This window comes from Pelophylax lessonae (genome assembly GCF_965119305.1).
Source record: "Pelophylax lessonae genome assembly, chromosome: 4".
In the NCBI taxonomy this organism is placed as follows: Eukaryota; Metazoa; Chordata; class Amphibia; order Anura; family Ranidae; genus Pelophylax; species Pelophylax lessonae.
In genome coordinates this window covers 542,296,959-542,314,170 of record NC_138771.1, presented here as the reverse complement: position 1 = coordinate 542,314,170, position 17,212 = coordinate 542,296,959, and positions in this window count along the sequence as shown.

Here is a 17,212-nt window from a genome sequence, read left to right as displayed (position 1 = left end):
CATTCTATCATATTTCATCCAAGGCTGGGTTTCATTGTGAAGGCATCTACAATTACACCCAAACTGGGGTAAAATGCATCAGAGTGGGAGGATCTAGGTTTGCAAAATGATTATATGGATCTAGAAAATTACTTGACAATGCTGGCACTTGATGTGTAGCAGTTGCTCTTTGTTGAGCTTACTGTGATATTTGGGTATCTCCAAACCGATGAGAGCCAAATAGTCTGAGCCAAATAGCTGTATGAAAGCTGCTGGAAAAAATAAAAGGCTGGTATTATAAACCAGTGGTTTCGGTTGCACAGTTAGCCACAAGCAGCATAGAGAATCAACATGCATGACTGTGCCTATTGTCAACAAGCCCCTTGTTTTTAGGATTTTTGTAGGAAAAGATGAAATGTGAATACCTTTAATTCCTAAAAGGCAATGATTCACTTTAGACAGATTTAGAAGAGGGGCTTTTGGTACCTTTTACCAACTATATCAAAGTTAATTAGCTGTTCTAATTTTATTTCTCCATATAGGCTTTTTAATTTACTCGCCACATTTTCTCTGTTCTTTACAAATCTGCAAAAATAGCAAGAATTACAATTAAATATATCTCACCTACTACAACATGGATTTGTCTTCTGTTTTGTGTAAAATATTTCCACTAATTTATCCTTCAGGGAAGAGTCTTTTTGAATAACAAGGCTCAGGATACATGAAAGGAAACCACCTTCTCCTCTAATAAATATTTATTGTATTTCTTTATAGTATTATAGAACTAAAAACACATTACAGGTTATCATTACTGAATAATTAATTTTCCTATCCTGCACCCCCTCCCCCCCCCCAGATGCAGTCAGGCAAAAGATAAGGCACGGGTAGTGCCCATTGCCAAATGCTAAAACCTAGTTAGTGCAATCTGTTAAAGAAAAAGCATGGCCAAAGCTATTTTGGCTATACTTCTCCTGTGGGGTGACATCACTCAGCTGGTCCAGGCTTGGGAAAGATCCTGACTTTACAGTTGGGATCCACCCAGATGCTTGGACCGGCAGTTGGTTCAGCCTTTCAGTGAGCCACTGGGAGACTGAGCCAGCAGCTCCCGTTCCTTGCATAGACTGACGCTCCAGTGAACGCTAGAGAGGGGGAGAGCAGTGAGCCAGTGACTGACAGTCACTGGCTCTCTCTCAGTGAAGACTGAGAAGTGAGTGATCAGCGGTCTTTGAAGCGGCAGGGAACAAATGCAGAATCGGATCAATGCTGCATCCACCTAGGTGAGTATAATTTTTATTCTGAAACCCTAACTTCTCTTTTACACATGAATATGTAAGTGTAATTATGAACGATTTAATGAGAATCAGTGTTATGTTAATAGTGATTGATATCCAAAAATCTCTTGAACATCACAAAAATCAAATAATGCAGAAAATTCAAATGTGAAGTGCTTTGTATCTGGGCCAATTCTGACACTTCCCTCCTATATATAAAAATTGAAAATTACTTAGAACCCCCCCCCCCCCCCAGATATTATATATTATTTTTAGCAGAGATCCAAGAGAAAAAAATTGTGATTGTCCCATTTTTTAATTTCACACAGTATTTGCACAGCGGTTTTTCAAATACAATTTGTTTGGGAAAAATACACTTATTTCATGGTCCCAACTTTGTGGGAACAGTTTGTGGATGGCCCTTCCTGTTCCGACATGACTGCGCACCAGTGCACAAAGGAAAGTCCATAAAGACATAGATGAGCAAGTTTGGGGTGGAGGAACTTGACCAGCCTGCACAGAACCCTGACCTCAATCCATTAGAATACCTTTGGGATGAATTAGAACGGAGACTGTGAGTCAGGTCTTCTCGTCTAATATAAGTGCCTGACCTCACAAATGTACTGCTGGAAGAATGGTCAAATATTCCCATAGACACACTCCTAAACCTTGCAGACAGCCTTCCCAGAAGAGTTGAAGCTGTTATAGCTGCAAAGGGTGGACCAACTCAATATCGAACCCTACAAACTAAGACTGGAATGCCATTGAAGTTCACGTGTGTGTAAAGGCAGGTGTCCCAATACTTTTGGTAATATAGTGTACTTTAAATAGTGATTCAGATACATACTAGCTTCCTCTGTCAATTATATACAGACCAGCAGTCTTTGCTGTTATCTAATATTCTAAAAAGGGTCAGGAATATAGAATAAGGTCTTACAAGATTTGTTTTGCTTTTTGTTTTACAAAAACTTGTTCAAATTTACTTTTTTTTGGAGAAAAAAAGGGAATTTTGATAGACTGGGAATTATATAATTTGACTGACCCTCTGTTGCAGTGTTATAGAATATTGGCCACCTGGAATTTTAGGAGGTGGACCAATGGTTTCAGTGTTTGAACTGATGCTGTTTTCATATTGTTTTTGTATATTAGCTTTCTTTAAAGGAAGTGGATATTTTCAGTTTACCACTTCTCCTCTGTTTGTAATACATAGATTGATATTTAAAATGTCCCTTGTGTTCTTACAAAATATACAAGAATGCTGCTGCATCCAACAATATAGCAGATCCATCAGATACATTTATCACCAATTATGTTTGTGCCCTAAAAATCCCAATCTTTTCTCAAATGGGTAGAAATCCTATTTTAACCACTTAAGCCCCGGAAGATTTTACCCCCTTCATGACCAGGGTTTTTTTTGCGATTTTTTACTGCGTGATTTTAACCGACAATTGCGCGGTCGTGCGACGCTGTACCTAAACGAATTTGACGTCCTTTTTTTCCCACAAACAGAGCTTTCTTTTGGTGGGATTTGATCACCTGTGCGATTTTTTGATCATGCGCTATAAACAAAAAAACAGCGTGAATTTTGCAAAAATAACAATAATTTTCAAATTTTTTTATATGAAATTCCCCCCCCCCCAAAAAAAAAGTAAAAATCAAAATTTTTTAACATTTTCGGCCAATTTCTTTTATGCTACATATGTTTGGTAAAAAAAATTGCAAAAAGCGTATTTTGATTGGTTTGCGGAAAAGTTATCTCGTTTACTAACAAAGGGAAAGATTTTTGTCATTTTTGGTGTTTTTTATTGTATTTCTTTATAGTGGCGGCGATCTGCGATTTCTTTTGCGGAACTGCGACATTGCGGCAGACAGATTGGACCCTTGACTGACATTTTTGACACTTTTGGGGTTACCAGTGACATTACTGCAGTAATCAGTGCTATACATATGCACTGTTACTGTAAAAATGACACTGGCAGGGAAGGGGTTAACTGTATTGGAGAGGGAGGGGTTAAGTGTGTCCTAGGGGCGTGTTTCTAACTGTGATGGGACATGGCTACTAGTGTAAAACAGAGATCAACGGTCCTACATAGTAGAACCGTCTGATCTCCATTTTTACACAGGGGAGAATGACAGGCGGCTTGTTTACATTAGCCGCCTGCCTTTCTCCCTTCCCGGCGAACGATCGCGAGTGACCGGCGGACATCGGGTCCGCTGGTCACACGCACTGACATCTTAGGGAACGAGCCGGGGTGGGCGTGCACCTCAGCGGGCGCGCACTCGCCCGCTATTGGCTCACAAGCCGGTGACAGGCTAGTGACGTATATATACGTCATTTTGCCTGGCCGGGGCTGACCGCCGCAGTATATGTACTTGCGGCGGTCGGCAAATGGTTAATACCTTATTAGTAGTGTAGGCTAAACATGCCTTCTATCTTTCTTTTCCTCAACCACATCTTTTTCAGATGCTGAACATATTGAGTAAGTTTGTTTATTGTGATTTTTTTTTTTTTTGATAAGCTGGCAGATCCCTGAAAGCAGACAATTCTTTATATATACTGTATATATCTCTTGTATTTGCAACTCAATACTTGATAATTGTTTCTGATTATAGTCTTGTATTTGCAGTATCATATTACTTGTGCTTGTCTCCAACTTTGTTTCCCTTTTCTATTTACATTCATTTTATAGAGTGTTTATTCCTGGAAAATCTGCAACTGCATTCCCTAAGGCACATGCCTACTTGAATATATTTTTCAAAATAAACAATATGCCACAAGTATTATGATCTAGGCTCATGAACTCAATGCAATTTAAAAAAATTATGTATAATCTTCTTTCGCTACAGTATTCCTCCTGTGGCTGTTTTATTTTGTTTAAATTAGTGTGAGAATGAAGTCATGTAGCTACACATCCATTCATGCGTATTGTGGCAATTGACCCCAGAGTACACCTCCTTTGATTCTTGCACTTGGATGGAAGGTCACAGGGTAGAGGTGGGGTCCCTCAGCCTATAAAAGGGCTTCAGGGGGTGGGCAGTGTGGGTGCATGGCTGAGCTGAGGAGAGAACTAGCTCAAAAAAAACACTACATTTGGCTTGGTGAAGCAAAACCACAGTTGTTAGCCTGGAGACTGTACCAGTTTTTTTTTTACAAAGAATATAAAGTGAGTAAATAACTGATGTTCTTAATGTGAACTGTCTTCTGAAATTGTTGCATTTTCCCCTTGCCATTTGTTGCTGACTTCCGACATAACTTATGTAGTTTACAAAGAGCATTGTTAACAAGCTGAGCTGAACGGATAATCAAAATGCACTTTTTGTAAAATAAAAAAAAAATAGCTTGAATTTAAAAAAGTGAAGATTTGCTTTTAAGGAGACATTTAGAAATGTTAATTGCGCCTAAGCAGTGCCCTGAAAAAATGTACCTTTTGTCCTAAATATCTTTCTAATAAATGTGCTTCCTAGAATGTGAAAATGTTTAAATCTTGCTGTGCCTCCAGTCTTTATAACTGTATATTTTGTTTGAGAAGCACTGCCTCTGGCTGCTCGTCTGAAGAGATTTTGAGTGATTTTTGGTGATGTCTCTACTGTGCTTCTATATTTTCTCTTTATTGGAGAGCAAGCTGCTCTTATAAACATGCAGTGCAGGCATCTTCCTGCATCTTCTTGTGAATCCTACATCTCTTCTGGTGCTACTTACTGTATACATTCATCCACCAATCATCAGATCAATTCACTAGTTATCAGGAGGACAGATCTGACATGAGGAACTAAAAGTCCTGCTTCTACCAAGAGAGACTGTAAAATAAGGCTTGGAAAGTTAGTGATGGGCAAAACATTAGCTACAGGTAGTTTAGAGGTAATACTGGTGATTAGTCCTTTGCCTTTTGCTTGCATGTTTCAGGCATGGTTACATTCAGGTCCTCCTAAAAATACATAGCAGATAATGTTATTTATGGGCTCACATTCCTAGGAACCAATAAAAAACCAAATCTCCTCTTTATATTACCCAAAGAAACATGAATTACCCGTGGGACTTTAGATGAGGCGCAACCCAACCAATAATAAAATCAATAAAGTAAAGATTTATTGGTAGATACAATTTACAAAAGATCAACAGTGACATAATTGCCATACAGTAATGCAGATTGGTCAATAAGGATAGGCCTTATGTTCCAGTCGATCATACGTTCTACTCGAACATCGGGTGTTCGTGTGTTCGCTGAACACACGAACACCCGGGGCACTCAGGGGGAAGTTCTCCCGCCTCTGAGCGCCCTATAATGCACTGCCTGATCGCAGTGTATAAAGGGCTTGTGATTGGCCAAAGCATGCACCTGACCTGTATGTTTAGGCCAATCACAGCACATCGTCCTGTCAGAGTCATTATTGACCAAAGGTTGGGTGCCTTTAGCCAATCATGGCTCAGGGGCTAAGTCCACGCCCCACACTATATAAGGCTGCTGCTTACATGACAGCCGTGTATAGTGTGTGACAATAGATATTAGGGATGTAGTTAGTGGATAGTGTGTTCAGTCAGTTTAGTGTAGAGGCATACTCCACTTTTAAAATGTATGTTGTAGTCTTGGGTCCCCTCTCAGTGCTCCCCACGTTTGGTGTCCTTGTTATTTATGGTTTGTGAGCAGTGCCATGTCAAGCTGACCAATATTTCCCATAGATGCCAATGTTAAGGACAGGGAGCAGTGCCATGTCCCAATATCCATACCAGATCCTTATCCAAGCATGCAGCCTGTAAAGGGAGGGGAAAGTGAACACCCCCCCCCTCCTGAACCATACCAGGCCACATGCCCTCAACATGGGGGATGGGTTCTTTGACGTAAAAGGTGGACGGTGCCACCAGGTGGCGTAACCAGGTTGCCCTGCCCCTTGCTTATGAAAGAACAGGACCATACCAGGCAACTTGCCCTCAACATAGGGAGGGTTCTTTGGGGTGCCAGGACAAGTCCAGTACAAACAAGACAAGATGGAAAGTCGGGCATACCATAGGCTAAGATTCTAATCCAAACCTTTGGACATTTTTCATCAGTATCGAGGAAATGGTATGAAGCCACATTTTGTTCCGCTACCCTCTTGCGGAAAGCAAAAATCAGAGACACCCAGTATGTGATGGCACCCGTAGGAGAATTCTGTAATAGATATGTGCTAAAAATATTGTAAGACCAGATCATTTTTCTGATTATAGGCATGCGAAAGAGGTGGGCCTGGGCACATCCTAATAACCTTGTGTGAGTTAGAATTAGTAACCCCCCTCCCCAATTCTGCTTACTTCCCTCTTCTCCTGCAATCTGCTGCAGATACACAGGGGGATCTCCAGGATGGAGAGCGGGGAAGGGGCTAGTGAAAATTATCCCTTCTTTTTCTGAATTTACACAATGAGTGATCAGTATTTTTATAACTGTGTTTACTGTGCTTCAGTTTATGAATGAACATAAAGTCTATGTAGAGCTCTTCCTGTCCATTCATTATGTGCAGCTAAGGTTGCAGGAAAGAACTGGGGAATGTGTTTCCTTAGTCCCTTGCTATGTCTCAAAAGTGAGATTTCAGGGGTCTATTTAGACCCCTGATATTTCACCAAGACCCCCTAAAAGCATTGTGGAAAAAAAAAAAAAACAATTGCAAAAAATAAAAAAATGTACATACAGTCAGGTCCATAAATATTGGGACATCGAAACACTTCTAATCTTTTTGGCTCTATACACCACCACAATGGATTTGAAATGAAACAAACAAGATGTGCTTTAACTACAGACTTTCAGCTATAATTTGATCCATCCAAATCAGGTGAAAGGTGTAGGAATTACAACAGTTTGTATATGTGCCTCCTACTTTTTAAGGGACCAAAGTAATGGGACAGATTACCAATCATAAATCAAACTTTCACTTTTTAATACTTGGTTACAAATCCTTTGCAGTCAATTACAGTCTCAAGTCTTGAACGCATAGACGTTGGGTTTCATCCCTGGTGATGCTCTGCCAGGCCTCTACTGCAACTGTCTTAAGTTCCTGCTTGTTCTTGGGGCATTTTCCCTTCAGTTTTGTCTTCAGCAAGTGAAATGCATGCTCAGTCGGATTCAGGTCAGGTGATTGACTTGGTCATTGCATAGCATTCCACTTCTATCCCTTAAAAAAGTATTTGATTGCTTTCGCAGTATCCTTCGGGTCATAGTCCATCTGCACTGTGAAGCGCCGTCCAATAAGTTCTGAAGCATTTGGCTGAATATGAGCAGATAATATTGCCCGAAAATCATCTTTATTTAACTGTCAATGTTGATTCGGTATGCAGTGTACATGTTGGCAGCTATGAAGTGAAAACCAGACCATAATGACTGGCACCTGTTCAGTCAAATATGCGGTAATAAACCTCAAACCAAAAAATGTATTATGTTGCAGATTACCAATCATTAGATGTGGTGGCTGCATCCGTTTTCTATTATTTGGTTTTTCCCCTCTGCTTTCACCTGGTTATCTGACTAGTAATACACCTCCTGTATTAGTGAGAAACAGCTCTGGAAAAATGAGCACAGGAGACATCGCAGGCAGCAGCATTGTCATTCTTGGTAGGGAGGGTAGTGTTAAATGTATTAGCAGGTTTAGATAAACCAACAAATTGAAGCCAAACTCCAGCTCACACCTTATACAGTATCTCAAAAAATTGAGTACACCCTTCACATTTTTGTAAATATTTTATTATATTTTTTCATGTGACAACACTGAAGAAATGACACTTTGCTACAATGTAAAGTAGTGAGTGTACAGCTTGTATAACAATGTAAATTTTCTGTCCCCTAAAAATAACTCATTACGCAGCCATTATGTCTAAACCGCTGGCAACAAAAGTGAGTACACCCCTAAGTGAAAATGTCCACATTGGGCCCAATTAGCCATTTTCCCTCCCCGGTGTCATGTGACTCGTTAGTGTTACAAGGTCTCAGGTGTGAATGGGGAGCAGGTGTGTTAAATTTGGTGTTATCGCTCTTACTCTCTCATACTGGTCACTGGAAGTTCAACATGGCACCTCATGGCGAAGAACTCTCTGAGAATCTGAAAAAAAGAAATGTTGCTCTACATAAAGATGGCCTAGGCTTTAAGAAGATTGCCAAGACCCTGAAACTAAGCTGCAGCACGGCAGCCAAAAAAATTAAAATTAAATTCACCATGCGCTGACCAGATTTACACATTAAGGCTGGCTGGTGGGTAGTCCTTATGGAAAGAGAAAAAACTTTCAAATGCCAGGTCATTGCAGCTCTCCTTGATTCCACTGGGTGGTGGACAAAGGTATCTGTGAAAAAATTCAAAAAGAAGAAAAGTGCATGCCGCCCTCACATAATATTGTTTTTATTGTGGACATAAACAAAACTTTATAATTACTGCACTCACAATATCCTAAAAAAAATTGGGCATGTATAACTAGTAGTTCCCTTCTCCTCTCCTGGATCACCCCTTCAATACATGTGGAGCTCGATCACTCGAGCTCCATGTGGAGCTCGATCACAAATCCGATGGCGGGATCCGAGTCCTCCTAGATGGGGCTCTGGCCTGCTCACCCGATCACGCCTGTGTCCAGACCAGCCAGCACTGCGCATGGATGTTGGGGCCTTCCCGGAAGACTATAGATGGTGGGGAGAGAGGGACAGAACGACAAGTACCCATCCGCGTAGGTTGCTATGATGACGTGTTTTAAAGGCGGTGCCTCCTTCCTCAGGCCACGCCCACACTGATGCCTAACCATATTTTATCTACAGTAACCCCTCCCATGCCCCTCTTCTTAAAAGGGCCATACCAGGAGAGGTAAAATCATATTGGGAACAGTGAAACGGGCTAAAAAAACAACCTTAATAACAATCAAAATTACATTATAATATCAAAAAAATAGTTTAAAACATTTTTATGTGTGAAGGTTTTATAAAAAAAAAAAAAAAAACAACCCCTTACTGAACCTTAAATAAGAGTACTGACCTCTAATTCTTCATTTAACCCCTCAGGGGACATGGAATTGAGTGAAAAAATCCAAAAGGTCTCTCGCCTACATAACTGTGAGAACCTCTCCCACTCAGGGAGGGACATGGGTATGGCCTCAATACCAAAGAGCTCATGTACCTGACAAAAGTGCAGAGGAACACTATGTTTGTCCTTTTTTTGCTCTATGTAGTGGCGAAGCTCACCAAACCTGGTACACTTGGCCCGAACTGTCCTCCCTACATAGAGCAAACCACATGAGCACCTTAATCCGTAGACTACGAATTGGGTACTACAACAGATAAAATGCTGGATTTTAAAGGACCGTTCATCCTTCAAAGAAAGTATCTTTTTCCCATGATACATAAACGCACAGGCCTTACATCTACTCAGTTTACATTTGTAAGATCCTGACATGTTTAGGAATATAGGGATGTCCTTAACCTGTCGTTGTTTGTCTTGGATTCTACTTAGTGCAACCATGCTCTTAACATTAATAGCTAATGACAAAACAACCTTAGGCCTCCTAGGAAGTATGCGGCTGAGAGCAGAATCCTGTTCCAAAATAGGCCATTGTTTCTGAATGGCCTTCTTAATGGCCCAGTGTTGGTCATTGAACTCAGTGATAAACATTATATCATGAGGCCCTTTGACCAACACATTGGACCTGGTGTTCTCATAGCCATCCCTATATCAATCTATTGCCTTCTGGAAATGCTCTCTTTCGATACCCTTTTTCCATAAATGTTTCCATTAGAACTTCTGCCTGGGACAAATACTCTGTAGTATCCGTGCAATTCCTACGTAACCAAAAAAACTGACTGTAGGGAATATTGTCCTTCCACTTAGGGAGCCAAGACCATAAAGCGGTTTAACAGGACAGGTTCCACTCAGAACAGGCCTCATCATGGTCAACCAAAGAAGTTGAGTGCATGTGCCCAGCATCATATCCAGAGGTTGTCTTTGGGAAACAGACGTATGAGTACTGCCAGCATTGCTGCAGGGGTTTAAGGGGTGTGGGGTCATCCTGTCAGTGCTCAGACCATACGCCGCACAATGCATCAAATTGGTCTGCATTGCTGTCACCCCAGAAGATGGTGTCAAGCGTGTGTGGTGGCAACCAGGTGGGGAGTACAAAGACAAGGTTGTCTTGCCTACAGTCAAGCATGGTGGTGGGAGTGTCATGGTCTGGGGGCTACATGAGTGCTGCCCTATGGGGAACTACAGTAAATTGAGGGAACTGTGAATGCCAACATGTACTGTGGCATACTGGGGCAGAGCATGATCCCCTCCCTTTGGAGACTGGGCCGCAGGGCAATATTCCAACATGATAATGACCCCAAACACACCTCCAAGACAACCACTGCCTTGCTAAAGAAGCTGAGGATAAAGGTGATGGACTGGTCAAGCATGTCTCCAGACCTAAACCCTATTGAGCATCTGGGGGGCATCCTCATATTAAAGGTGAAGGAGCACAAGGTCTCTCTAACATCCACCAGCTCTGTGATGTCGTCATGGAGGAGTAGAAGAGGACTACAGTGGCAACCTGTGAAGCTCTGGTGAACTCCATGCCCAAGAGTGTTAAGGCAATGCTGGAAAATAATGGTGGCTACACAAAATATTGACACTTTGAGCCCAATTTGGACATTTTCACTTAGGGGTGTACTCACTTTTGTTTCCAGTGGTTTAGACATTAATGGCTGTGTGCTGAGTTATGTTGAGGGCACAGCAAATTTACACTGTCATACAAGCTGTACACTCACTACTTTACATTGTAGCAAATTGTAATTTCTTCAGTGTTGTCATGTATAGTGATTTTGTACATGTTCCATTTCTTAGACTTACATTACATTGCATAATTTAAAAAGACACAAAAGACAATCTCTTTTAAAAAATGATAATATTTTGTTAAAGTGCATGCATGAAAATTCTTTCTCACAGCTTTCTTGCTCTGGAAGTAGGACCGCCACCTCAGATCTACTTCTTACAACAGACAATGCTAAAGACGTTTATGAAAACAAAGCCCTATCTTATTTTTACTGTCACATTAAACAATAAAAGCTCTCCTCCACCCTCAGCTGACAACATACAGACAACGCTGTGTTCTTGTTTGATGAGATGATTGAACTAAATGAAGAAATCCATGTAGGACTCCAGTGAACATCAACATTCATTGTCCCACATGGAAAATATTGATCTTTTAGTTCATCAAGTCAATAAATCTTGACAAAATCCAATATCTGCATGTTTTGAAGCTCACAGGATTATGGCTGCTGCCTCCTATGTTGTAAATTATGGCTGAAGATTCACTTGTCCAAGATACATGGTCTCATTTGATGGAAAGAGACAGCTAGGCCAGGAACCAAGAGACCCTATTTTTTTACCTAAACTTGATATCAATACATCATTGATTTAAAGGGAAGGGATGATGCAGCCAAAACAATGCATCTGCATACAAAATCTGGGAACAGATTATATTGAGACATGTGTCAAGGTTAAATATTTAGAATTCAGTATCTATCAGTACAAAGGTCTTCTGTCAATACACAAGCTCTTACTTAACATGTTAATTTTGTTCTCACTTTTCAGATATTTTAGTGCATCATACAAATCATTCAAAAAGGCTATTGTAGGCAAACTTAATTTCTATTATTAAAGTTTAAATGCATGAATCATTAGTACCATTCTGGCTTTTAGCCCTATTTTTGGAATAGTCACAATACAATCTGAGACCAAGAAAAATATAATTTGTGAAGATCTTCTATATTGTTAAGAAATATAGTACCAGTGTTGCAGCGCTGCTAAGTATCTGTGCAAACAGTGCAAAAAATTGGGATACGTGCAAAAAGTGAGACAGTGTGCAGATATCAGATGTGTGACTCACACAATATGTTTAAACAGTCATGCTAAAATTACTTAAACCATACTGTTAAAAATCATAAATATAGTGCTGATCAATAAAATTATGCATATAAAATAACTGTGATCATGTGGATAAAAAAGTCCATAAATATCCTTCAATGTGTAAACGGTGGTGTTCCACTGGATCAATTCAGGTTCTCACCCCCTGTGGTAGTCTACTCACCACAAATAGCTCGATCATCTGCAATTCAAGCATGTAATGGCAGCTTTCCTGGGCAGCTTGGACACACCAATAAGTTGGAAACGATCCTTGTGCTGGTCCTCAATGCATACTCCCGGTTCCCTCAGATATAAGCAAAAGGCCAGACATAGTGAAGTACGTTTTACTCAATAATTATTAGAATGCGGTAATGTACTTACAAACAATTGACACAAACGGGCGATATGTAGGCACGGCTCGGTGGATTGCTGCTCTCGCAGCGTGCGTCTCACCGGCCGGAAATGATGTCAGGTCTGCTCAGCCAATCGCTAGACGCGTTTCGCCGTCCAATCACGGCGTCCTCTGTAGTTCACATTGTTAAGAAATGCCTACTTTTTTTGGATATTTGACTGTTTTAAAGTGCATGTAAACCCTAACCAAATGCATTTTAATTTGTTAAGCACTACAGTATGTATGATAAATAAATGTATTCATTATCATTTTTTTTTAAGCTTGTTGCATTGCCGATGTCCTGCAGCCCTATCTGCCTTAAAGAAGAAGTATGGCTAATGTTTATTTCGCCATACTTTTCTTGTGGGTCACAGGTGTGCACTTAGTTTTGCACTCTTGTGACCTAAAAACAGCCCACTGTCAGCTGATGTTACAGCTGACATCAGCAGCTGGCTCAGCCTTTCAGCACACTAGAGCCAGGTTTTCCCACTGCCTCCAGTTCGGTGCTCCACTGAGTGCTGGGGCCCAGATAGCAAGCAATTGTGCTGCATGTTTGAAAATGACTTGCTAAGCTAATACTACACTTGCCAGGCTTTACAAGTTTGTTGGACAATTGCAGCAAGTCCGCTTTGCATGACTCCAGATCAACTTTCTTTGCAAACATTCTGCAAGTCTGCTGCAAGTTCATGTTCAGCTATGTTGTGCAATAGTCATCCCACCACAGGGGCACTGTGACTTTCAAAATTCTTGCTTTAAACTCACCACTGCAACTTTGCTCTTGCTAGAGACTTGCCACGCAAATTTGCTACATATTAGAAAAGTGTCAACTAGAACTTGTGCTTCAAGTGCTCTCCAAGTGTACAACTTGCCAGTGAAAATGTGCAGCAAGTTAACAGCAGACATGGGAGTAAGTCACACATGTGCAAGTCACAAGCAAGTCCCAAGTCTTAACCTTCAAGTCTCAAGCAAGTCCCAAGTTACTGTGGTGAAAAGCAAGCAAGTCAAGTCGAGTCACTGCTAGAAGTCAAGTCAAATCATTTAGTTTGGTCAAGTCACAAATCAAGTCAAAATACTGATCTACCCCAATTTTCACCCTTAAATCACTTAAAAGTCAGTGGTCAGGAAAGGTTTTGTTTTATTTTCAACATTAACAAAACTGCTTAGTGCTTTTTTCTTGCCATATTAAAGAAACACTTTGAATGCCCGAACAGCTCAAAATCCTTCGTCCGGTCATGTTTCAACACCACAGTCACTAAAAACATGTATTTCCACTGTTAAACAGCCAGTGTCCTAAAAATCAGAACACACTGAGGTGTTTTAAGTGACTGTGGTGTCAGAAAAATAACAGGCACATTAATTTTGCTTTAACACATCTTCAGAAAATGCAAATATTTAATAACTTAAAAAAGTAAAGTAATTTTGAGTCATATGTCTCAAGTCAAAGTCAAGTCTCAAGTCATGAATACCAAGTCAAAGTCAAGTTGAGTCTTTTATTAATTTTAGTCAAGCAAGTCTCAAGTCTTCAAACTGGTGACTTAAGTCTGACTTAAGTCAAGTCATGTGACTCAAGTCCCCCACCTCTGGTTAATAACAGACTTACAATTCAACACTGCCACAAATGTATACTTAGTTATCCTTGCTATCTGGGAGGGGCAGAGTGGAGAGCGATGAGTGACAGTCACTGTTCTCAACTCCAAGAAGACTGACAAGGGAAAGCAACATGGAGGTGAGTATGTGTGTTTTTTTTTTTAATCTCACAAATTTCTCTAAATTCACTCAAGTGATGGTTGCATAGTTTTTCCTCAGAACTGCTTTGCTAATGATGACAACATGGGACCATTGAAAGTATGAAAATATCAGCTGCATCACTCTTAGCTCCTCCTTTAATTGTCAATGAATTCACTGCATGCAGAAATGTCTCCATCCAAGAACCAAACTTCCTTGTCGGATTTCACTACTCCTAACTTGCTCACAAGGATAGTGAAAATTGACCCTGTCTGGATAATGTGTGTTGAAACAACCACTTAAAGTATCCATTGAAAGCCTGTGTGAAAATAAAGAAGCACAATGAGGAGAAAGAGAAGAAACAAAGTGTTGTCCTCCCTATAACAGTACGTGCATGAAAAAGGACCTTCACAGCAGGATTACCAGATATTATGGTAATAAAAGATTCAGCTAAATATTGACATCTACTTCTAACTTCTAAATTCTGAATTCACATTAACATGGTAAATCTTTATATACAATTTTGCATGACTGATTTTACCTATATTTTAACTTTATGTAGGAATTCCCACTGAATGCAGAACTGAGGTCAGCCAGCCATACAGCGGTATCCTATATCTACAGTATAATAGCATTTAGTAGAATGGGTACAGTTTCTACAAAAAGAATATTGAAAGGAAATAGATGGAAAGGGGAAGGTAAAGGAAAGTAGGAAGGGAGAGGAAGTAGAAAAGGAAGGAAGAAAGGTTGGTTCCCCGTACAGTCTAAGCTTGATGAGAACAAAGGGCAGTTGGGTTAAAAAGTTCCATGTGACCACGCCTATTTTGTTTGCACATGTACACATAATTAGTGTTGAGCGAACACGGACTGTATTATTCGTGTTCGTACCGAATAATTGGATTTTTTGTACCCGAACACGGACACGGACACTTTACTGTATGTTCGGGTAAAAATCCGTGTTCGGTCGTTTTATTTCCGGGTTTTGCATGCTTTGGCGCTCTTTTCATGGCGGGCTTTCAACAGCCAATCAACAATCGTTTAACTGGTGTGCCTTAAGCCATCCCAGCCATGCCTGCAAATGTCTCAGTAGCTGTGATTGGCCGTCTGAAGCATGTGACCAAGTCTTTATAAGTTCGAGGCAGCCGCAGCGGCGTCATTATGCTGCTTAGATTCAGGGACAGAGCACACATCAACGTGCTGGCTGCTGATTAGGGAAAGATAGGCAGGAAAAAACCATTTGTGTCCGGATAGAATTGAGGGACAGGTCGGAGTGTTTAGGCAGGGCGAGTTGTAGGCATTTTAGGGATAGAGTCTGCTGAATTATATAGGGTCAGTGTCTTCTACAAACTACAATCGATATTGCTGTGTGGGGGGTGGGGTCTGCACTCAATCCTGATCTACGATCTCTTCTCAATCCTGTTAGGGACAGAGTCTGCTGAATTTTAGGGAAACTGTGTTCTACAAACTACAATCGATATTGCTGTGTGGTGTGGGATTGGAGATAGGCAGGTGTCAGTGATCCACATCCATTTTTCTGTGTGTGAGCTGCAGTGAACACAATCTTTTTGGGCTGCAGTGAACACAATCTTTTTGGGCTGCAGTGAACACAATCTTTTTGGGCTGCAGTGAACACAATCTTTTTGGGCTGCAGTGAACACAATCTTTTTGGGCTGCAGTGAACACAATCTTTTTGGGGTGCAGTGAACAAAATCTTTTTGGGGTGCAGTGAACACAATCCTTTTTGGTGTGCAGTGAACACAATCTTTGTGGGGTGCAGTGAACAAAATCCTTTGTGGGGTGCAGTGAACACAATCTTTTTGGGGTGCAGTGAACAAAATCCTTTTTGGGGTGCAGTGAACAACATCCTTTTTGGGGTGCAGTGAACACAATCTTTTTGGGGTGCAGTGAACAAAATCCTTTGTGGGGTGCAGTGAACACAATCTTTTTGGGGTGCAGTGAACACAATCTTTTTGGGGTGGAGTGAACAACATCCTTTTTGGGGTGCAGTGAACAAAATCCTTTTTGGGGTGCAGTGAACAAAATCATTTTTGGGGTGCAGTGAACACAATCTTTTTGGGGTGCAGTGAACACAATCTTTGTGGGGTGCAGTGAACACAATCTTTTTGGGGTGGAGTGAACAACATCCTTTTTGGGGTGCAGTGAACAACATCCTTTTTGGGGTGCAGTGAACACAATCTTTTTGGGGTGCAGTGAACACAATCTTTGTGGGGTACAGTGAACAGAATCTTTGTGGGGTGCAGTGAACACAATCTTTGGGGGGTACAGTGAACACAATCTTTGTGAGGTGCAGTGAACACAATCTTTGTGGGGTGCAGTGAACACAATCATTGTGGGGTGCAGTGAACTCAATCTTTGTGGGGTACAGTGAACACAATCTCATACTGAAGGTTTGAGGGTGCTGCCTGTTCCATACTCCCCCTACTCCTCATCTAGCCTTTTAGGGGTACAAACAATAGTAATTGGGGCCTAGTGTGGTTGTGTACGTGTGATATACATACACTTTTTTGGGATCATATTTTCTATTCCGCTATTTAATCAAAAACCTTTGGGGATCAGTTAAATTGGGGGATAGTCTGTGTTGGTACGTGTGAGAGAGATCCACCTTTCCAAGTTGTTGGGGTTCATCTCATACTTCTGAAGGTTTGAGGGTGCTGCCTGTTCCATACTCCCCCTACTCCTAGCCTTTTAGGGGTACAAACAATAGTAATTGGGGCCTAGTGTGGTTGTGTACGTGTGATATACATACACTTTTTTGGGATCATATTTTCTATTCCGCTATTTAATCAAAAACCTTTGGGGATCAGTTAAATTGGGGGATAGTCTGTGTTGGTACGTGTGAGAGAGATCCACCTTTCCAAGTTGTTGGGGTTCATCTCATACTTCTGAAGGTTTGAGGGTGCTGCCTGTTCCATACTCCCCCTACTCCTAGCCTTTTAGGGGTACAAAC